Raw genomic sequence first — 24,744 nt, forward strand, 5'->3', positions numbered from 1 at the left:
GTGAATGGGAGTCACCAGGACCTGAGGACAGGTACATGTAACTACGCAGGTAGTAGAACAAGGAACCAGGAGGTTTGGGAGTCAGGACCTGGAATCAATTAAACATACAGGTAGAAAGACAAAACCAGGAGTGTTATGGGGAGAGTGACTGGAATCAATTAATACCAGGTAGAAACCAACACAGAAGTGTTGTGGCGTGGGGTGGGGCCCTCATATTCTTTTAAAACCTGCCTCGTGACCCCTCTCCCCTAGTCACCTGGCTCAGAACCCATTGGTTTGTGTGACTGTAACCTGAAATGGCTGGTCAGACTACCGAGGTCAACCCATAGAGACAGCGGTGCCCCGCTGTGCCAGCCCACGCAGACTGGCCAACCAAACGCATCGGGGGCCGATCAAGAGCAAGGAGTTCCGCTGCTGCTGGGTGGTGTGTAATGTCTGTCTGTCCTGTCGTGGTCATCTGACTGTGTGTGTGTGGTGTGTGTGCAGTGTTTTTGTTGTGTCTTAGCTACATCTGCGTACTTTGTTCACTTATGCCCGTCACAGCACTTCTTTCACTTCATTTGCCAGCGTTATCTGCCAGCGTTATCTGCCAGCGTTATCTGCCAGCGTTATCTGCCAGCGTTATCTGCAGCGTTATCTGCCCGCGTTATCTGCCAGCGTTATCTGCTAGCGTTATCTGCTAGCGTTTTGCTGCCAGCGTTATTCTGCAGCGTTATCTGCTAGCGTTATTGCCAGCGTTATCGCCAGCGTTATCTCTAGCGTTATCTGCCACGTTATCTGCCAGCGTTATCTGCCAGGTTATTGCTAGCGTTCAATCCCTGCCAAAACCAGCTCTAAGTGAAACCAGTAACGCGTCCTTGATCTGTGTGCTTTAGAGAGCTGTAGCAGGTATGACAGGTTATAAGGCATTCACATAGATTATGTTAAACATAGACGATTACAGGGCCAGGAGGGCTTACTGCTTTCTCTTCATCAGAGATATAGATATACTATCTAGAGTAGGAAAACCAACATTTGACGAAATTCACACAGCTTACAGCATTCTACAGTGATTATGAATATTCTATATGCTGCTGCCACTCCCCTTAAACTGTCAATCAACTTAACTTGTTTTCTGTTTCCATGGTAGATAAGGAGCAGACACATCCAGGTACGTGTGTGTTAGTTCTACTATCGTATATGTACTTCTGTATATACATACTGTCAGTATCATTATACTGTACATCTGTCCTGCACATTGGACCATGTGTGACGTATAGAAACATGTCAAATGAACTGTGACCTTGTGTTGTGTCGCATTTTGGACGCTAAACAGTACCTGGAAATACTACACCCTGTTCTATGTTAGGGTGCAAAGTTCCGGAACTTTCCCCAATTCCCAGGTTTCCTTCTGATTCCTCCAGATTCCCTCCTGATTTCCCTCCTCTGATTCCCTCCTCCTATCCCCTCCTCAGATTCCTCCTGATTCCCTCCTCCCTGATTCCCTCGCAGATTCCCTCCTCTGATTCCCTCCTGATTCCCTCCTCGCGATTCCCTCCTCCTGATTCCCCTCCTTGATCCCTCCTGTTCCTCCAGATTCCCCCTCCTGATTCTCCAGATTCCCCCTCCTGATTCCTCCTGATTCCTCCTGATTCCTCCTGATTCCCCCAGAATTCCCTTCCTCCTGATTCCCTCCCTGATTCCCTCCAGATTCCCTCCTGATTCCTCCTCCTGATTCCTCCTGATTCCCTCCTGATTCCTCCTAATTCCAGTAACCATTTCACTTGGAAATTGTGAAAGTTACCGGACATTTGCAACCCTAATTCTATGTGTGTTGTACAGTATATGTAAAGACAGTATGTTCTATTTGATAATACAGTGTGTTCTACGTGATCAAATCAAATTTTACTAGTCACATGCGCCGAATACAACAGGTGTAGTAGACCTTACAGTGAAATGCTTACTTACGAGCACCTAACCAACAATGTAGTTGAACAAAAATACGGATAAGAAATTAAAGTAACAAGTCATTAAAGAGCAGCAGTAAAATAACAATAGCGAGACTGTATACAGGGGGGTACCGGTACAGAGTCAATGTGRGGGGGCACCGGTTAGTTGAGGTAATATGTACATGTAGGTAGAGTAATTAAAGTGACTATGCATAGATGATAACAACAGAGACTAGCAGCAGTGTAAAAGAGGGGGTAGGGGGTGGGGGTCAGGGCAATGCAAATAGTCTGGGTAGCCATTTGTTTAGATGTTCAGGAGTCTTATGGCTTGGGGGTAGAAGCTGTTTAGAAGCCTCTTGGATCTAGATTTGGTGCTCCGGTACCGCTTACCGTGCGGTAGCAGTGAGAACACTCTATGACTAGGGTGGCTGGAGTCTTTGACAATTTTTAGGGTCTTCCTCTGACACCGCTTGTTATAGAGGTCCTGGATGGCAGGCAGCTTAGCCCCAGTGATGTACTGGGCTATTCGCACTACCTTCTGTAGTGCCTTGCGGTCGGAGGCTGAGCAGTTGGCATACCAGGCAGTGATGCAACCAGTCAGGATGCTTTCGATGGTGCAGCTGTAGAACCTTTTGAGGATCTGAGGACCCATGCCAAATCTTTTCAGTCTCCTGAAGGGGAATAGGTTTTGTTGTGCCCTCTTCACGACTGTCTTGGTGTGTTTGGACCATGTTAGTTTGTTGGTGATGTGGACACCAAGGAACTTGAAGCCCTCAACCTGCTCCACTACAGCCCCATCGATGAGAATGGGTGTGAGCTCGGTCCTCTTTTTCCTGTAGTCCACAATCATCTCCTTTGTCTTGATCACATTGAGGGAGAGGTTGTTGTCCTGGCACCACACTGCCAGGTCTCTGACTTCCTCCCTATAGGCGGTCTCGTCATTGTCGGTGATCAGTCCTACCACTGTTGTGTCATCGGTAAACTTAARGATGGTGTTGGAGTCGTGCCTGGCCGTGCAGTCATGAGTGAACAGGGAGTACAGGAGGGGACTGAGCACGCACCCCTGAGGGGCCCCTGTGTTGAGGGTCAGCGTGGCGGATGTCTTGTTACCTACCCTTACCACCTGGGGGCGGCCCGTCAGGAAGTCCATGATCCAGTTGCAGAGGGAGGTGTTCAGTCCCAGGGTCCTGAGTTTAGTGATGAGCTTCGTGGGCACTAAAATGAACAGCATTCTCACAATGGTGTTCCTTATCCAGGTGAAAAGACAGTTGGAGTGTGGACTGAGATTGTGTCATCTGTGGATCTGTTTGGGCGGTATGCAAATTGGAGTGGGTCTAGGGTTTCTGGGATGATGGTGTTATGTGAGTCATGACAGCCTTTCAAACACTTCATGGCTACCGACATGAGTGCTATGGGCGAACGTCATTTAGGCAGGTTACCTTAGTGTTCTTGGGCACAGGCACTATGGTGTCTGCTTAAAACATGTTGGTATTACAGACTCAGAAAGGAGAGGTTGAAAATGTCAGTGATGGGGCCTCCGGGTGGCCAGTGGTCTAAGGCACTGCATCGCGTGCTAGCTGTGCCACCAGAGATTCTAGGTTCGAGTCCAGGCTCGCCGCAGCCGGCCCGACGGGAAGCTCATTGGGCGACGCACAATTGGCCCAGCGTCGTCCGGGTTAGGGAGGGTTTGGCCGGCAGGGATATGCTTGTCTCATCGCGCACTAGCGACTCCTGTGGCGGCCGGCTGCAGTGCACGCTGACCAGGTCGCTAGGTGTACGGTGTTTCCTCGACACATTGGTGCGGCTGGCTTCCGGGTTGGATGTGCGTTGTGTCAAAAAGCATTGCGGCTTGGTTGGGTTGTGTTTCAGAGGACGCAATTGTTCTATTAATAATAACAGTGTGTGTCTATTGGTGATTAATACGGTGTGTTCTATGTGTAAACGGTGTTTCATGTGATAATCGTGTGTTCTATTATAATAAGGTGTGTTCTATGTATAATACGGGTGTTCTAGTTTATACAGTGTTTATATGTGATAATACGGTTGTGTTCTATGTGATAATGCGGTGTGTTCTATATGATAATACAGTGTGTTCTATGTAATAATACGGTGTGTTCTATGTGATAATACGGTGTGTTCTGTATAATACGGTGTGTTCTATTGTAATAAGTGCTTTCTATGTGATAATACGGTGTGTTCTATGTGATAATACGGTGTGTTCTATATGATAATACGGTGTGTTCTATGTGATAATGGGTGTTTCTATGTGATAATACGGTGTGTTCTATGTGATAATACAGTGTTTCTATGTAATAATACGGTGTGTTCTATGTGATAATACGTGTGTTATTCGTGTCTATGTGATAATCGGTGTGTTCTATGTGATAATACTGTGTGTTCTATGTATAATCGGGTGTGTATTATAATACGGTGTGTTTCTATGTGTTTACGGGTGTTTCTATGTGATAATACAGGTGTGTTCTATGTGATTAATGCGTGTGTGTTCTATGTGATAATGCGGTGTGTTCTATGGAATATACGGATAATACAGTGTGTTCTATGTAATAATACGGTGTGTTCTATGTGATAATACGGTGTGTTCTATGTGATAATACGGTGTGTTCTATGTAATAATACAGTGTTCTATGTGTGTTGAATGTGTCCAGGTACAGAAGACACCCGTCTGAATAATGAGTGTAACAGTAAGCCGGTGTGTCCTGCTAAGTGTCGCTGTGAAGCTAACGTAGTGGACTGCTCTAACCTTCGTCTCACCAACTTCCCCCAACATCTACCTGCCTCTACCACCGAGCTGTAAGGACACACACAGTATAATGTTGTCTATTGCTGCTTTCTGTCTGTTCTCTGACGGTTTTCTCCTCCTGTCTCAGGCGTCTCAACAACAATGACATCTCAGTGCTGGAAGCCACCGGCGTCTTCAAGACCCTCTCTCAGCTCAAGYAAATGTACGCTCTCTCAATTTACTTCTGAAGTGTTAAGTTAACCACCATTGTTGATTTTTTTTGTATTAATTCATCACATTTATTCATAAAAATAATAATAATAATATAATTAATAAACATACTGTAACTGCTGATGAGGTGTAACAAGGCATAATATTTCAAACCAATATCTAAAAGGAATTCATATCTATGCATTAGTAACCATAAAAGTCCACTTGTCTTGTATGTTATTGGATAATTCAGTTGACCATTTGTTTGCTGTTTGTAACAAGCATAATCTGTGTTTTTCAGTAACCTTAGCAACAACAAGATCTCAGAGATCGAGGACGGAGTGTTTGAGGGGGCGGGGTCTGTTGTGGAGCTCCATCTGACAGCCAATCACCTGGACTCTGTCAGAGGGACCATGTTCAGGGGCATGGGCGGCCTCCGCATGCTGTGAGTTAGCACCTTTCTCATTATTATCATCATCATCATCATTATTATCAGCATCATGTTCATTATTATCATCAATCAATCACACGGTGGCTTGGAAAAACTCCCTGGAAAGGCAGGAACCTTGGAAGAAACCTATAGAGGAACCAGGCTCTGAGGGGTGGCCAGTCCTCTTCTGGCCGCCAGTCCTCTTCACCCCCGATGTGCCGTATTGCTATTTGTCAGGGAAATTCACACTGAGAGAGACTTTGTCATTTCTTCAAACGATCATCTTTATTTAATATACATTTAATTATTGCAATAATGAAACTGGTCAACCCAAAGGTCTTGAAGGATATTTGTCGTCATCAATATAAAATGCTGTCTTCAGCATAGACTACAGTGTCTCTGTGTCGATCTGTGTGTTGTAGGATGTTGAGGAACAACCGTATCAGCTGTATCCATAACGGCAGCTTCACTGGTCTGACCAACGTCCGCCTGTTGTCTCTCTATGACAACCAGCTCCACACCATAATGCCTGGGGCCTTCGACCCTTGGAAGAGTTTTAGAACTCTGTTATAGACTGACTGACTCTCTCTTTCTCTCTCTCACTCTCTTCTCCCCCTCCCCCATCTCCCCCCCTCTCCTCCTCTCTTCCCACCACCTCTCTCTCTCCCCCCACCTCTCCCCCCCCCACTCCTCTCCCCACCTCCTCTCTCCCCCCCACCCTCTCTCTCCCCCACCTTCTCTCTCCCACCATCTCTCTCCTCCCCCCACCTCTCTATCTTCTCTCCTCTCTTCCTCCCTCCCGCTCTCTCCCTCAGGAACCTGTTGGCCAACCCGTTTAACTGTGACTGTCGTCTGGCGTGGTTGGGGGCGTGGCTTCGTTCTAGACGAATCGTAACGGGGAACCCTCGCTGCCAGAGCCCCTCCTTCCTCAGAGAGATCCCCTACAGGACGTAGCAGGACCAGACTTCCGCGTGCACGACGGTACAACACACACACACACGGACTCACGCAGACACACACATCTCACAAGGACACATAGAGATTTTATAATTGATCGAAGTGATATAAGTTTGATAAAATCTGTCAGCCTTTCCTCTCTTACTTGGACCAGTCGGTTCTGTGAATTTGAACATTTTAACTCAATTGTAATATTTTAATCTACCTTTGGGCAGCATGTGCTTGCCCGCCACCTGAGCAGTTGGGGGGATGGGGGGGGGGACATCTACCCTCTTTCTTTCTACCTGTCCTTGTTCTGTATGTCGTGTTCTGTAATATTTGTTTTGTACCAAAACTCTGGGTCTTGTTGTTTCTGTCTGCTCTTTTATGTTTAAATAAGAATTGCATACTTGTCTTTTATACCTATACACCATCCTTGTGTGTGTTCAATAAACATATTTGAACGAACGTGATATAAGTGTATTCAGTCTGTAAATGTTTCAACTAGTCTCCCGTCTCTCCCAGGTGCAGATTGGAGGAGAGTAGCTGTGCAGCTCGTCCTCAGTGTCCCAGTGAGTGTACCTGTACAGAGACGGTGGTCCGCTGTAGTAACAAACACCTCCAGGCCCTGCCAAGGGGTTGCCCCGCAACGTCATGAACTGTAAGTCACAGACTGGGGTTCTAGGGGTCAGGGGTCAGGGTAAGGGGGCAAGAGACAAAGGAAGGGTGCTAGGGGTTAGGGCTTAGAGATTTGCAGCACACTTTTCTTACATGCTCAGTTCACCAGTTAGCACTTAGTTATATAACGTATTACCTGTGTAATAGGTAGGTATAACCCTATAGGCTGTTCTGGCTAGGACAAGGCTTACTGACTAATAGGTAGGTATAACCCTATAGGCTGTTCTGGCTAGGACAAGGCTTACTGACTAATAGGTAGGTATAACCCTATAGTCTGTTCTGCTAGGACAAGGCTTACTGACTAATAGGTAGGTATAACCCTATAGTCTGTTTTGACTAGGACAAGGCTTACTGACTAATAGGTAGGTATAACCCTATAGTCTGTTCTGGCTAGGACAAGGCTTACTGACTAATAGGTAGGTATAACCCTATAGGCTGTTCTGGTAGGACAAGGCTTACTGACTAATAGGTAGGTATACCCTATAGTCTGTTCTGGCTAGGACAAGGCTTACTGACTAATAGGTAGGTATAACCCTATAGTCTGTTTTGCTAGGACAAGGCTTACTGACTAAAGGTAGGTATAACCCTATAGTCTGTTCTGGCTAGGACAAGGCTTACTGACTAATAGGTAGGTATAACCTATAGTCTGTTCTGGCTAGGACAAGGCTTACTGACTAATAGGTAGGTATAACCCTATGTCTGTTCTGGCTAGGACAAGGCTTACTGACTAATAGGTAGGTATAACCCTATAGTCTGTTCTGGCTAGGACAAGGCTTACTGACTAAAGTAGGTATAACCCTATAGTCTGTTCTGGCTAGGACAAGGCTACTGACTAATAGGTAGTATAACCCTATAGTCTGTTCTGACTAGGACAAGGCTTACTGACTAATAGGTAGGTATAACCCTATAGTCTGTTCTGGCTAGGACAAGGCTTACTGACTAATAGGTAGGTATAACCCTATAGGCTGTTCTGGCTAGGACAAGGCTTACTGACTAATAGGTAGGTATAACCCTATAGCTGTTCTGGCTAGGACAAGGCTTACTGACTAATAGGTAGGTATAACCCTATAGTCTGTTCTGGCTAGGACAAGGCTTACTGACTAATAGGTAGGTATAACCTATAGTCTGTTCTGGCTAGGACAAGGCTTACTGACTAATAGTAGGTATAACCCTATATCTGTTCTGGCTAGGACAAGGCTTACTGACTAATAGGTAGGTATAACCCTATATTCTGTTCTGGCTAGGACAAGGCTTACTGACTAATAGGTAGGTATAACCCTATAGTCTGTTCTGGCTAGGCAAGGCTTACTGACTAATAGGTAGGTATAACCCTATAGTCTGTTCTGGCTAGGACAAGGCTTACTGACTAATAGGTAGGTATAACCCTATATTCTGTTCTGGCTAGGACAAGGCTTACTGACTAATAGGTAGGTATAACCCTATAGTCTGTTCTGGCTAGGACAAGGCTTACTGACTAATAGGTAGGTATAACCCTATAGTCTGTTCTGGACTAGGACAAGGCTTACTGACGAATAGCTGGTATAACCCTATATTCTGTTCTGGCTAGGACAAGGCTTACTGACTAATAGGTAGGTATAACCCTATAGTCTGTTCTGGCTAGGACAAGGCTTACTGACTAATAGGTAGGTATAACCCTATAGTCTGTTCTGGCTAGGACAAGGCTTACTGACTAATAGCTGGTATAACTTAGTTACTTTGTTTAACCACAGTCTCCCCCTCCTCCTCTCAGCTATCTGGATGGGAACCAGTTCAGCATGGTGCCCAGAGAACTGTCCACCTTCAAACACCTGCAGCTGGTGTGAGTTAACCATGTGTGTCTGTTAGTGTGTCTGTTAGTGTGTCTGTTAGTGTGTCTGCTAGTGTGTCTGTTGTGAGTGAACCATTACTGTATGTTAGGGTGTCTGTTAGGGTGTCTGGTGTGAGTTAACCATTACTGTCTGTTACTGTGTCTGTTACTGCATGGTCAGTGGTGTGCCTGGGCTTAGTTCCTCATTACTGATCCTCTCACCGATACTGTACTGTACAACAGTGTACTGTGCCTTAGTGGTCACCAACCATGGTCCTGGTCCTGGTCCCTACAGAGTGTACAGGTTTCTGTTACAACCCACCACAACAGACCTTCATTAGCTTAACCGGTTGTTTTAGAGCTGTGCTGGAACAAAAACATGTACACAATGTAGCTGTCTAGGGCCAGGACTGTTCTAGTGGTTTCTCTACAGTCCAATCTGTAACCATGACCACCAGGTGGCGATATGGAGCCTGCTCTGCACTTGACTCCACTCCAGTCAACAACAGCATTATCCAATCCACGATCCACCAGCTCATAGCTCCCTCTGATAGACTAGTGTGGGTTAATGGTCATTCACTTAACACCTCCATTTGACACAAAAAGCCTTTATTCTGTTGAGATGGGATATGAAGTGTGTAGGAGGAGGGGTTGTTGCTGTGTGTCTGATGGGTATTAAACTGCATTAACAGTATGGCTACATCTCAGCCCATTCCCTATGTAGTGCACTACTTTTGACAATGGCCCAGGCTCTGGTCAAAAGTAGTGCCCTATAAAGGGAATAGGGTGCCATTTAATTGGGACACAGACTACAGTGCACTCTGAAGGTATTCAGACCCCTTGACTTTTTCCACATTTTGTTATGTTACAGCCTTATTTTAAAATGGATTAAATATTTTTTCATCAATCTAGACACAATACCCCCAAAATGACAAAGCAAAAAACAGAATATCAAATGTCCATAAGTATTCAGAGTACTTTGTTGAAACACCTTTGGCAGTGATTACAGCCTCCAGTCTTTTGGGGTATGTATTTGGGGAGTTTCTCCCATTCCTCTCTGCAGATCCTCTCAAGCTCTGTCAGGTTGGATGGGGAGCGTTGCTGCACAGCTATTTTCAGGTCTCTCCAGAGATGTTTGATCGGGTTCAAGTCCGGGCTCTGGCTGGGCCACTCAAGGACATTCAGAGACTTTTCCCGAAGCCACTCCTGCGTTGTCTTGGTTGTGTTCTTAGGGTCATTATCTTGTTGGAAGGTTAACTATCGCCCCAGTCTGAGGTCCTGAGCGCTCTGGAGCAGGTTTTCATCAAAGATATCTCTGTACTTGGCTCCGTACACCTTTCCCTCGATCCTGACTAGTCAGTCCCTGCTGCTGAAAAACATCCCCACAACATGATGCTGCCACCACAATGCTTCACCGTAGGGATGGTGCCAGGTTCCCTCCAGACGTGATGCTTGGCATTCAGGCCAAAGAGTTCAATCTTGGTTTCATCAGACCAAAGAATCTTGTTTCTCATGTTACTGCAGAGATGGTTGTCCTTCTGGAAGATTCTCCCATCTCCACAGAAGAACTCTGGAGCTCTGTCAGAGTGACCATTGGGTTCTTGGTCACCTCCCAGACCAAGGCCCTTCTCCCCCGATTGCTCAGTTTGGCCAGGTGGCCAGCTCTAGGAAGAGTCTTGGTGGTTCCAAACTTCTTCCATTTAAGAATGATGGAGGCCACTGTGTTCTTGGGGACCTTCAATGCTGCAGACATTTTTTGGTACTCTCCCCCAGATCTGTGCCTCGACACAATCCTGTCTCGGAGCTCTACGGACAATTCCTTCAACCTCATAGCTTGGTTTTTGCTCTGACATGCACTGTCAACTGTGGGACCTTATATAGACAGGTGTATGCCTTTCCCATAAATTCATGTCCAATCAATTGAATTTACCACATGTGAACTCACTTCAAGTTGTAGAAACATCTCAAGGATGATCAGTGAAAAGGATGCAGCTGAGCTCAATTTGATCTCATAGCAAAGGGTCGGAATACTTATGTAAATACGTTTTAAAACTTCTTATGGCTGCAATCCCGTTAACAGGATGATATGACAACAGCCAGTGAAAGTGCAGGCGGGCCAAATTCAAACAACAGAAATCTCATAATTAAAATCTCAAACATACATGTATCTTATACCATTTTAAAGGTAATCTTGTTGTTAATCCCACCAAAGTGTCCGATTTTCAAATAGGCTTTACAGCGAAAGCACACAAACGATTATGTAGGTCACCGCTAAAATCACAGACAAACACAGTCATTTTTCCAGCCAAAGACAGGAGTCACAAAAAGCAGAAATAGAGATAAAATTATCACTAACCTTTGATGATCTTCATCAGATGACACTCATAGGACTTCATGTTACACAATACATATATGTTTTTTCGATAAAGTTCATATTTATACCCAAAACCTCAGTTTACATTGGCGCCATGTTCAGAAATGCCTCCAAAATATCCGAGAAATTGCAGAGAGCCACGTCAAATAACATAAATACACGTCATAAACTTTAATGAAATATACATGTTACATAGAATTAAAGATACACTTGTTCTTAATGCAACGCTGTGTCAGATTTCAAAAGCTTTACGGCAAAAGCACAATTCAATCATCTGAGAACAGCGTTCAGCCACAAAAGAAGCCAGACAGTTACCCCCAAATTGTGCAGTCAACAAAACTCATAAAAAGCATTATAAATCACAAGAAATTTCCGTTTTGTTCGGTAATGTCCATCATTTATGTCCAAATAGCTATTTTTAGCGTGTTTGGTAAATAAATTCAGGAAAGTCAGGAAGCGCATTCACTAAAAGCAGACGAAATGTAAAAAGTTCCGTAACAGTCATTAGAAACATGTCAAACGATGTATTGAATCAATCTTTAGAATGTTTTTAACATAAATCGTAGGTAACGTTCCAACCGGAGAATTACATTGACTTCAGATGTGCGATGGAACAGAACTCCCTCTCATGTGAATGCGCATGGTCAGGTCATGATAGACCTGACTAATTCCTGTCTCCTTCGGCCACACTTCACAGTAGAGGCATCAGACAAGGTTCTACAGACTGTTGACATCTAGTGGAAGCCGTAGGAAGTGCAAACTCATCCATATCCCACTGTGTATTCAATAGGGTCTTGGTTGAAAATCGACCAACCTCAGAATTCCCACTTCCTGTTTGGATTTTTTCTCAGGTTTTGCCTGCCATATGAGTTCTGTTATACTCACAGACATCATTCAAACAGTTTTAGAAACTTCAGAGTGTTTTCTATCCAAATAGACTAATAATATTGCATATATTAGCAACTGGGACTGAGGAGAAGGCAGTTTACTCTGGGCACACTTTTCATCCAAGCTACTCAATATTGCCCCTGCAGCCATTAAAAATATATATTTTTAAATAATTCAATTATTTAGTTATTTTTAAACCATTTTATTTTGTCATCACAGGTATTGTGGTAGATTGCTGAGGAATCTACATAATATATATAACCAATTTAGAATACGTCTTTAACGTAACAAAATGTGGAAAAAGTCAAGGGGTCTGAATACTTTCCAAAAGGCACTATGTGGATCTAACTGGATACCTGTAGATAATATAAAGTAATTCTGTTTAAGTCGTGATTGTTTTTAACAAAGTCATTCTGTTATAGTAGATTTTTTAACCCTTGCTGTTCCAGAGATCTGAGTAACAACAGAATCAGCTCCCTGTCTGACTTCCTCCTTTCTCCAATATGAGCCAGCTCACCACCCTGTGAGTCTCTCTCTCTCTCACACACACACACACATGATATTATTCAAATGAAAATGATCTGAAGAAGAAAAAAAAAGGAGAATACATGTATTCTTTGAATAAACTTCTTCCTCACACTCCTCACACTGTATCATCCTCACACGTGATCTAGACTAGTGTACTGTCATAGAATGTTATATTAGAACTGTAGATGTTCATCTCACACTGTATCTAGACTAGTGTACTGTCATAGAATGTTATATTAGACTGTAGAATGTTCATCGTCCTCACACTGTATCTAGACTGATGTACTGTCATAGAATGTATATTAGAACTGTAGAATGTTCATCATCCTCACACTGTATCTAGACTAGTGTACTGTCATAGAATGTAATTAGAACTGTAGAATGTTCATCACCCTCACACTGTATCTAGACTAGTGTACTGTCATAGAATGTCATATTAGAACTGTAGAATGTTCCATGTAATAAGTGTCTCTGTGTGTCTTCTCCTGACTGTGTTCTTGTGTCCAGCATCCTGAGTTACAACTCTCTACGCTGCATCCCACCCTGGCCCTGGCTGGACTACGCTCTCTCAGACTACTGTAAGGGCGACACCCCCCCCCCCCCCCCCCGCTCTCTCACACACACAACAGCCTTAATCAATACATGTTTTGTGTTTCTCTGTCCCAGATCTCTTCATGGTAACGACATCTCTGAACTACTGGAGGGGATCTTCAGTGATGTGGCCTCCCTGTCTCACCTGTGAGTGTGTGTTTCCTGTGTGTGTTTGTCCCGTGTGTTTACGCATTATCCCACTCAGCACGCTTAGCAGTGACCGCCTGCACCCTCTCCTATCTGTGTCAGAGTCAAGTGCTTTCCCAGTCAGAGGGCATGGTATTGGATTGGCAATAAAGACACGCATGACTGAGGGAGTGTGTGTGTGTGTGTGTGTGTGTGTGTGTGTGTGTGTGTGTCTCTTCAGTGGTGTGTTCAATGAAGCGTGACCTGTCTGGGACACGCTAAAAGGGTCGGAGTGAAGGATTGATGAAAGGGAGGGAGGGAGAGATCGTGTCACTACAGAGGTCCATGTCTGTTGACCTTGTATTGAGAGTAAAGAGAGGAACAGGGGATACAGCAGGTTGCCTGGGTTATTAATGTAATACTCTACCTCACCTACTACCACATCTATTTCCATTGATGTYCTGTAACATGCGCTGGTACAGAGGTTCCCATACATTCAACATCACTGAATAGAAACATTTCGTTTTTTTGATYRAGATCCTTACAGAGGTTAATTATAGTGTTGTATGTGGAGGAACTGCCCCCAGAACAGGTTGCTATCCTATGACAACGTTCAACAGAAATGCTCTGATTCCCTTCCTATTCAGTCTCTCATGTTAAAGTGATGGAACTTAAAGGTGCACTATGCAGAAATTGCTTTTATATTTCCTGGTTCTTAGACTTGCTTTCAATTAGATTGCCCAAAAAGTTACATAGTGCAGCTTTAACTGTATTTGAGACTGCTCTGAGGCAAGATGACCCCCTCTTGTGGTAGTTGGAAGTATTACACCACATTCAAAGCATGCCTGTACTTGTCGACCTGACTTTCATCTTAATTGGCTGTCAGTCTGATTGATTCATTGAGCGACTGACCTTAACCCTTCCACCCGGATCGTTAACCTCTAACCCCCAGGGCAATCGGTGCCAACCCCCTGTACTGTGACTGTCATCTGCGCTGGCTGTCTGACTGGGTGAAGAGTGGGTACAAGGAGCCTGGCATCGCCCGCTGTGCCGGACCAATGGGCATGGAGGGAAAACTGCTGCTCACCACACCTGAGACCAAGTTTGAATGTCTGGGTAAGAGTAGGAGAGGAGGGAGGGAGGGACTGGCTTTTGTAAGGTGAAGAGGGAGAGACGGGAGAGAGAGAGATGGATTAAAGGAGTGTAAAAGAAGGGATAGAAGATGGCGATAGAAGGGATGAGGAAATAGAAAGGTACAGGGGGAGGAATGGAAAGAAAATCCAATGATGAGAGTCAATAGAAAAGGAGTGAAAGGTAATCTCTTCTTATTTTCATTGGACCCCAGAAAGATGGGGCCAGCTAGTAGGGACCCCAGAAAGATGGAGCCAGCTAGTAGGGACCCCAGAAAGATGGGGCCAGCTAGTAGGGACCCCAGAAAGATGGGGCCAGCTTAGTAGGACCCCAGAAAGATTGGGGCCACTATGTAGGGACCCCAGAAATAGATGGCGGCTCAGCTAGTAGGAGACCCCAGAAAGATATGGTACCAGCTAGTAGGTGACACCCAGAAAGATGCGTCAGCTAGTAGGGACCCCAGAAAGATGCGTCAGCTAGTAGGGACCCCAGAAAGATGGCGTCAGCTAGTAGGGGACCCAGGAATGATGGCGTCAGCTAGTAGGGACCCAGAAAGATGGTCAGCTAGTAGGGACCCCAGAAAGATGGCGTCAGCTAGTAGGGACCCCAGAAAGATGTCGTCAGCTAGTAGGGACCCCAGAAAGATGCGTCATCAGCTAGTAGGGACCCCAGAAAGATGTCGTCAGCTAGTAGGGACCCCAGAAAGAATGGCGTCAGCTAGTAGGCGACCCAGAAAGATGGGTCAGCTAGTAGGGACCCCAGAAAGATGTCGTCAGCTAGTAGGACCACGAAGATGGCGTCAGCTAGTAGGACCCAGAAAATGCGTCAGCTAGTAGGGACCCAGAAAGATGCGTCAGCTAGTAGGGACCCCAGAAAGATATCGTCAGCTAGTAGGGACCCCAGAAAGATGGGTCAGCTAGTAGGGACCCACGAAAGATGGCGTCAGCTAGTAGGGACCCCAGAAAGATGAGCTCAGCTAGTAGGGACCCCAGAAGATGATGCGTCAGCTAGTAGGGACCCCAGAAGATGGCAGTCAGCTAGTAGGGACCCCAGAAAGATGGCGTCAGCTAGTAGGACCCCAGAAAGATGTCGTCAGCTAGTAGAGGACCCAGAAAGATTGGCGTCAGCTAGTAGGGACCCAGAAAGATGGGTCAGCTAGTAGGCACACAGATATGATGGCTCAGCTAGTAGGGACCCAGAAAGATGCGTCAGCTAGTAGGGACCCAGAAAGATGGAGCCAGCGTAGTAGGGGGACCCCAGAAAAATGGCGTCAGCTAGTAGGGACCCCAGAAAGATTGGCGTCAGCTAGTAGGGACCCCAGAAAGATGGAGCCAGCTAGTAGGGACCCAGAAAGATGGCGTCACAGCTAGTAGGGACCCAGAAAGATGGCCAGCTAGTAGGGACCCCAGAAAGATGGAGCCAGCTAGTAGGGACCCCAGAAGATGTGCTCAGCTAGTAGGGACCCCAGAAAGATGGCAGCTAGTAGGGACCCCAGAAAGATGAGCCAGCTAGTAGGGACCCCAGAAAGATGCGTCAGCTAGTAGGGACCCAGAAAGATGCGTCAGCTAGTAGGGACCCAGAAAGATGGAGCAGCTAAGTAGACCCAGAAAGATGGACCAGCTAGTAGGGACCCCAGAAAGATGGAGCACTAGTAGGACCCCAGAAAAGATGGGCCAGCTAAAGGGGATAGGGGGACCCCAGAAAGATGGAGCCAGCTAGTAGGGACCCCAGAAAGATGGAGCCAGCTAGTAGGGACCCCAGAAAGATGGAGCCAGCTAGTAGGGACCCAGAAAGATGGGGCCAGCTAGTAGGGACCCCAGAAAGATGGAGCCAGCTAGTAGGGACCCCAGAAAGATGGAGCCAGCTAGTAGGGACCCAGAAAGATGGAGCCAGCTAGTAGGGACCCCAGAAAGATGGAGCCAGCTAGTAGGGACCCCAGAAAGATGGAGCCAGCTAGTAGGGACCCAGAAATGGAGCCAGCTAGTAGGGACCCAGAAAGATAGGAGCAGCTAGTGGCGACCCAGAAAGATGGGGCCAGCTAGTAGGGCCCAGAAAGATGGAGCCAGCTAGTAGGACCCCAGAAAGATGGGGCCAGCTAGTAGGGACCCAGAAAGATGGAGCCAGCTAGTAGGGACCCCAGAAAGATGGAGCAGCTAGTAGGGACCCCAGAAAGATGGGCCAGCTAGTAGGAGCCCCGAAAGATGGAGCCAGCTAGTAGGACCCCAGAAAGATGGGTCAGCTCAGTAGGACCCCAGAAGATGGCGTCAGCTAGTAGGGACCCCAGAAAGATGGAGCCAGCTAGTAGGGACCCAGAAAGATGGGCCAGCTAGTAGGGACCCCAGAAAGATGGAGCAGCTAGTAGGGACCCAGAAAGATGGGCCAGCTAGTAGGGACCCAGAAAGATGGGCCAGCTAGTAGGGACCCAGAAAGATGGAGCCAGCACTAGAGGACCCAGAAAGATATCGTCAGCTAGTAGGGACCCCAGAAAGATGGAGCCACTAGTAGGCCGACCCCAGAAAGATGGAGCCAGCTAGTAGGGACCCCAGAAAGATCGAGTCACTAGTAGGGACCCAGAAAGATGCGAGCCAGCTAGTTAGGGAGCCCAGTCAAATTCCAACTGTTCTTCTCTCCATCCCCAGGTCCAGTGGAGACGTCTGTCCAGGCTAAGTGTAGTCCATGTGTGTCTGGGCCCTGTCAGAACCACGGTGTGTGTCCAGTCTGACCCTGTAGAACTCTACACATGTGTGTGTGCACCCCGGCTTCACGGTAAGAACCCACCACTGTCCCAATCATTAGCAGGACACTGATCTATTCAACTAATCCAGTTATACACAGTGAGATAAAACCTGTACCCAATATAACAGGATATGATTGGATGGAGTGATTTTTATGTTCACTCTAAAATCCTCTAAAATGTATTATTATAGTAGAGAATACCCTATTGAAAATAGTAAATAACATGTATTATTATAGTAGAGAATACACTATTGAAAATAGTATTCAAATGTATTATTATAGTAGAGGAATACCCTATTGAAAATAGTAATAAAATCTATTATTATAGTAGAGAATACCCTAATGTATATAATACACAGATATAATGAAAGTGATGTGTGTGTGTGTGTGTGTGTGTGTGTGTGGTTGGTGTGTGTGTGTGTTGTGTGTGTGTGTGTGTGTGTGTGTGTGTGTGTGTGTGTGTGTGTGTGTGTGTGTGTTTTACAGGGTAAATACTGTGAGACTCCAGTGGATGTGTGTGTGCCAGTAACCCATGCACAAATGAGAGGAACCTGCATCAGTGACGAACAGACAAGGAGATTCAGGTAGCACATATATACACACACACACACACAACATATACAAACACACACTGGGCCACACTATACACATATACACACACACACCACAGGGGCGCAACTTTCGCTACGGACGGTGAGAACATTCGTGTAAATTGCATTAGAACCATGCGGAGCCTCCGAGTGGTCGTGTTAGGCTGTTAGAATGGTTTATCTGACTGGATAATTATAGTTTTCTATAATTATGTTCTAAACCAAAGTTGCGGCCCTGCAACAACACACACATACATAAACACACACACACACACACATACACACACATAAACACACACTGACCAGTCTTTCCCCTCTCTAGTTTTATGCCTGGTGGGTTTCGCATGATCGTATCTGTGAGGTTGGATGTAGTATGACTGTGAGGACCACGGATGTGTAGAATGTGACAACCTGTGTGTGGACGGAGTAGGCAAACTTACAACCGCTTCTTGTCCTCCCCTTTATACATTTGGTATGATATATAGACATTCCATAGAGATTCTATAGACATTCCCTCTAGACATTCTCTCTAGGCAATTATCTCTAGACATTCTCTCTAAAGCATATCTCTAGCATTCTCTCTAGACATTCTAAAGACATTCTCTGCTAAGACATTCTAAAGACTATTCTCTCTAGACATTACTAAAAGACATTCTTTCTTAGACATTCTAAAGACATTCTCCCTAGACATCTATAGACCATTTCTCAGACATTCTAATAGACCATTACTCAGGACATTCTATAGACATTCTCAGGAACATTCTCAGACATTCTATAGACATTCTCTCAGGACATTCTATAGACATTCTCTCAGACATTCCTATAGACCATTCCTCTCAGGACATTCTATGGAACATTCTCAGGACATTCTATAGACATTCTCAGGACATTCTTTGACATTCTCAGGTCACAGACATTTATAGACACTCTTTAGACATTATATAGGACATTCTACTAGGACACCTCTCTCTCAGGACATCTATAGAACATTCTCTCACGGACATTCTATAGACATTCTCTGAGGACATTCTATAGACATTCTCTCAGGATCATTCTATAGACAACCTGACGATTCTCTCAGGACATTCTACTAAGACAATTCTCAGGACATTCTATACGACAATCTCAGGCACATTTCTACCTAGACATTCTCAGGACCACTATTCTATAGACACTTCTCTCAGGACATTCTATAGACATTCTCAGGACATTATATAGACATTCTCAGGACATTTTATAGCACCATTCTCAGCAGACATTTCTATAGACATTCTCAGGACATCTCATTCTCATATAGGACATTCTTCAATATCCTCTCAGGACATTCTATAGACATTCTCAGGACATTTTATAGAGGACATTCTCTCAGGACATTCTATAGACATTCTCTCCTAGGACCTTACTAATAGACATTCTCTCAGGACATTCTATAGACATTCTCTCCAGGACATTCTATTAACATATCTCAGGACATTCATAGATATTCTCTCAGGACATTCTATAGACATTCTCTCAGGACATTCTATAGACATCTCTCAGTGACATTCTATAGGACATTCTCTCAGGACATTCTATAAGGACATAATCTCTCAGGATCACATTTCTATAGACATTCCTCTCAAGGACCATCTTTATAGAACATTTCTATCAGGACATTCTATTAGACATTCTCAGGACACTATCATATTTAGAATTCTACTCAGGAATTCCTATAGAATTCTCTCAGGCGACTTCTATAGACATTCTCTCAGGACATTCTATAGACATTCTCTCAGGACATTCTATAGGACATTCTCTCAGGACATTCTATAGACATTCTCTCAGGACATTCTATAGACATTCTCAGGACATTCTATAGACATTCTCTCAGACATTCTATAGACATTCTCAGGACATTCATAGACATTCTCAGACATTTCATAGACATTCTCTCAGGACATTTCTATAGACATTCTCTCAGGACATTCTATAGACATTCTCAGGACATTTCTATAGAATCTCAGGACATTTCTCTCAGGACATTCTATAGACATTCTTCAGGACATTTATAGACATTCTCAGGACATTCTATAGACAATTCTCAGGACATTTCATAGACATTCTCGGGACATTTTCATAGACATTTCTCAGGACATCTTCATAGATCTTCTCAGGACATTCCTATATAGACATTCTCAGGAACATTCTATAGACATTCTCTCAGGACATTCTATAGACATTCTCTCAGGACATTCTATAGACATTCTCAGGACATTTTATAGACATTCTCAGGACATTCTATAGACATTCTCTCAGGACATTCTCTCAGGACATTCTTGGGACATTCTATAGACATTCTCTCAGGACATTCTATAGCCATTCTCTCAGGACATTATATAGGCAAAACAACTGTGACACATAATATATAGATGAGTAGATACATTACTTTCAAAAAATATCATTTTTTGAATTGATAATCCTTTAAAACTAAATATCTCTATTTCTTGCTCCTCCTTACTCTTTCTCTCTCTCTCTTGCTCCTTCTCTCTCTCTCTCTCTCTCTCTCTCTCTCTCTCTCTCTCTCTCAGGGTTGTTGTGTGAGGAAGAGGAGGATGTGTGTTCTCCTGGTAGAAACCCCTGTCAGCAACACTCTACCTGCAGCAGCACCACTACAGGCCCCAGGTGACTACACACAGACACACACACAGACGCACACACACACACTGGTACACATGTTCATGTTCTACGTGTGTGTGTCCAGGTGTGTGTGTGCCCCAGGCTTCGTGGGGGCTGACTGCAGTGTGAACTATGATGAGTGTGAGGATCAGGACTGTCAGAATGGAGCGGTGTGTGTGGACCAGGTAGATGGATACACCTGCACCTGCCCTCAGGGGTACAGGTAAGACACACACACACACACACACACAGGTGTACATGTGGAAACTAATAGTGCCCTAGATGTGTCATACTAAGTGGGTCTCTCCTTGTCTCAGTGCTGTCGTACATAAGAGGTGGGTTCATTAAGGGTTCAGTTCGAGGGCCAACATGTTAACAACTTCAGTTGAACAATTTGAATGAACATTCCTAAATGTTACATTAGCACATTTTTGTATGGATTACTGTGGCTTTTTAGCGGCTTTTTAAGTGCAAATGATTTCTATTCTTACTACATGAAATAGAAACACACACGTTCACAGCACACTACCTTCTCAGACTGGAACACACACGTGCACAGCACACTGCCTTCTCAGACTGGAACACACACGTGCACAGCACACTGCCTTCTCAGACTGGAACACACACGTGCACAGCACACTACCTTCTCAGACTGGAACACACACGTGCACAGCACACTACCTTCTCAGACTGGAACAAACACGTGCACAACAAACTACTCAGACTGGAACACAGAACAAATGGAATGTGTTAGCTAATGTTTGCAGACTATTTCCCTTGTGGAACACCCCTCAGGACTCAAGATGTCTGCATGTTTGCTCAGGCGTTAGGGCAAGATCTTAGTCCTTACTATGTTGTGATGAGTAGTAATTCTCCCCTCTTCCGCCCCCTAGTGGTGAGTTGTGTGAGGTGCCCCCTCCTCCTCCATCTCCCTGTGAGCGGGCTCGCTGTCAYAARAGCGCCCCSTGTGTGGACAGAGGCGGTACTGCGCTGTGCCAGTGTCTGCCGGGGTTCGAGGGTGTGCGTTGTGAGAAGCTGGTCAGTGTGAACTTCGTGAATAGAGATTCTTACCTACAGCTGTCTGACCTGAAGAACTGGCCTCAGGCCAACATCACACTGCAGGTAATCATGCACACACACACTAGGGTGACCACATTTAAAATACCCAAATGCAGGACAACGGGATGATTTTGCGGGACAGTGTAGCCTAGACATTAATACTCCCCCCCCTCCCCCACACACACACATCTCCCTCCTGCTGCACTGAGCGAGCTAACTGAAGCTCASGTAAGCCTACTCTTTTGCCTCGTGCAAGTGTTGGTGATAAGAGAGAGGCCACTTTTTGAATGCAAATCTGGGAATATTTCTGGTTGGTCTCGGGGAAGAGTTAGGAAGGGAGGCTTTTCAACAGGTTTCAGTGAAGTAGCAGCACAGATGTTGAATGAGAAACTAATGAGCATGGAGAGCCTCACACGTTTGATGAAATGAATGACRTCATATCTTTCAGTCTAATACGGTTATTTTCATACTTCTGTAGCTCTTCATTAAACGCACACCTTTTGTAAGTAGTTAACTGTCCTCTCCAAGTTTATCTGGAATTTAGCCCGACAGGATTTGACAAATGTGATTGGTTGATGATATAACATTGGCCTAGGTCTCGTCTTGCACTTCGCAGAATATAAGATCTCAACAATGATTGGAGAAGTGTTTAACATCACCAGCACCACGTCCTTATCATATAGTCTCTTTTCCTTATCATATAGTCTCTTTTCCTTATCATATAGTCTCTTTTCCTTATCATATAGTCTCTTTCTTCCGTTGTTGTTGTTGAGAGAATAACCTGGTAGATAGTGTGTGTACGCTGTAGATAGGGCTGTGTTCCTTAGATAGTGGTGTGTACCTGTAGATAGGGTGTGTTGTACCTGTATGATAGTGGTTGTATACCTGTAGATAGTGGTCCAGGCTGGACTACCCAGGGTTCGTAGCTGGACTCGGAACATGTCCCCTCATGGAAGGCTTCCACCAGCCAGTGGCTTTGTTGTCTCCATTTATACCAGCAGGATAACCTTTATCCTTCCGCTTGGTCGATACCTGGGCTAACACACAACAGGGTCAGAATGTGTGTGTTGTGTGTTACACACGTTGGGTTTCCTCTGTTTGTGTATGGCACTCTGTGTGTCCTGTTGGCCGTAATCTATATCTGTTGTGTGTGTTGTGTGTGTGTGTGTGTGTGTGTTTGGTTGTGTGTTGTGTTGTGTGATGTGGTGTGTGTGCTGTGTGTGTGAATGTGTGTAGTTTTCCCCTCTGTGGGTTTTTTCCTCGGTGTGTTGTATTTGTGTTTCCTCTGAGGTGTTTAACAGAGGTGTATGTGATGTGTGTGCCGTTTTATTAGGGTGATTACATGTCCTGGATTGTGGAACAAAGATAAGGACAATAGGACTATTGATAAAAGGACCAATATAGACTATAATGATAAGGGACAAGGAGGGGACTATATGATAAAGACCCAAGAGACTAATGAAAGGCAAGAGACTATATATTGATAAAGAACAAGAGGACTATATGATAAGGACAAGCGGACTGATTATGAAAAGACCAGAGGAGGGACTATATGATAAGGGGGACAAGAGGACTATAGTGATAAGGACAAGAAGACTATATGATTAGGAAAAGAGACTATATGATAAGGGGAACAAGCACTATATGATAAGGGACAAGAAGACTATATGATTAAGGGAAAAAGAGACTAATATGATAAGACAAGAACATATGATAAGGGACAAGCGCGGACTATATATGATAAGGAACAAGAGGACTAATATTGAGTAAGGGAAAAGAGGACTATATTGGATTCAAGGACAAGAGACTATTATGATTAAGGACCAGGTAGGGACTATGATAAGACAATAGGACTATTGATGGGACAGACTATAGGACAAAGCAAGAGACTATATTGATTAAGGCGGACTAAGCAAGAACAGATGATAAGGACAAGCGACAACTATGATAAGGACAAGAAAAGACTATAGTGATACGGAAAGAGACTATATTGATAAGGACAAGAGCTATATGATAACGAAAAAGGATATGTCGGAAAGAGACTATAGGATAGGACAAGAGACCATATATGATAAGGAAGAAAGAACTATATAGACAAGAGACTTAAGAAGGCAGCGACTATATGATAAGGACAAGACAGACTATATGATAAGGAAAAGAGACTATATGATAAGGACAGGAACAGTGATAGATATTATAAGAGCAGAAGACGACTATATGATAAGACAAAGAGACTATATGGATAAGGAACAAGAGACATATGATAAGGACAAGAAATGAAGGACAGAGATATGATAAGGTAAAGAGAACTATTTGATTAAGGAAAAAGGGGACTATATGATAAGGGAAGACTAATAGGCAAGATACATATGATAAGTGGACAAAGAGACTATATGATAAGGGAAAAGAGACTATATGATACAGGGTATTAAGGGACACTATATAGAAAGAGACTAGTATTGAAAAGAATATAAGAAGGTAAGATAGGCAGGACTAATTTTATGATAGGAAAGAGACCTATATAGTAAGGAAAAGAGACTATAATGATAAGTAAGAAGAGGGACCTATATGATTAAGGAAAGGCTATGGATCAGAAAAAGAGACCTAATGATAAGCGAAGAGACTATATGATAAGAAAAGAGATCATATGATAAGAGAGACTTATAGAGGGAAGGCTATTGATGAAGGAAGACTGATAAGCGAAGGACTATATGTGATAAAGGACAAGTGAGAACTATTACTGATAAGGGCAAGCGACTATTATGATAAGGAAAGAGAACTAAATGTTAGGAAATGAGACTATATGATAAGGACAAGCGACTAGGGCAAGCGACATATATAGGGATTATGTAAGGACAAGAGACATATGATGTGAAGAGACATAGAAGGAAGGATATGATAAGAAAGCGCTATAACAGAGACTTGTGATAGAAGTAGATAAGGAAAGAGGGACTATATGATGGAAAAGCTAGAAGAAACGAGGGACTATATGATGAAAAGAGACATATGTAAGGAAAAGGGATAAAATAAGAAAGCTATATGATTAAGGAAAAGAGACTATATTGATAAGACAAGGACTATATATAAGGACGATATCATGATAAGGACAAGACGGACATATGATAAGAAAGAGACATATTGACCCTAAGGAAAAAGAGACTATATGGTAAGGGAAAAGAAGAAATTGATAAGGAACAGAGGGACTATATGATAAGGGAAAAGAGACTATATTGAGTAAGGAAAGAGGCATTATATGAATATGGACATAGAGGGGTATAAATAAGGAAGGACCTATATTGTAAGGAAAAAGGAGACTATATGGATTAAGGACAAGGAG

General features: G+C 44.3%; 1 pseudogene; it reads left to right on the forward strand.

Moving 5' to 3' along the window:
* Positions 1 to 4,584: 4,584 nt before the first annotated feature.
* The window catches only part of LOC112076890 (slit homolog 1 protein-like), a 27,444-nt pseudogene continuing 7,284 nt past the window's right edge, over positions 4,585 to 24,744 (forward strand).

The sequence above is a fragment of the Salvelinus sp. IW2-2015 genome, unplaced genomic scaffold, assembly GCF_002910315.2.
Source record: "Salvelinus sp. IW2-2015 unplaced genomic scaffold, ASM291031v2 Un_scaffold4109, whole genome shotgun sequence".
Lineage (NCBI taxonomy): Eukaryota > Metazoa > Chordata > Actinopteri > Salmoniformes > Salmonidae > Salvelinus > Salvelinus sp. IW2-2015.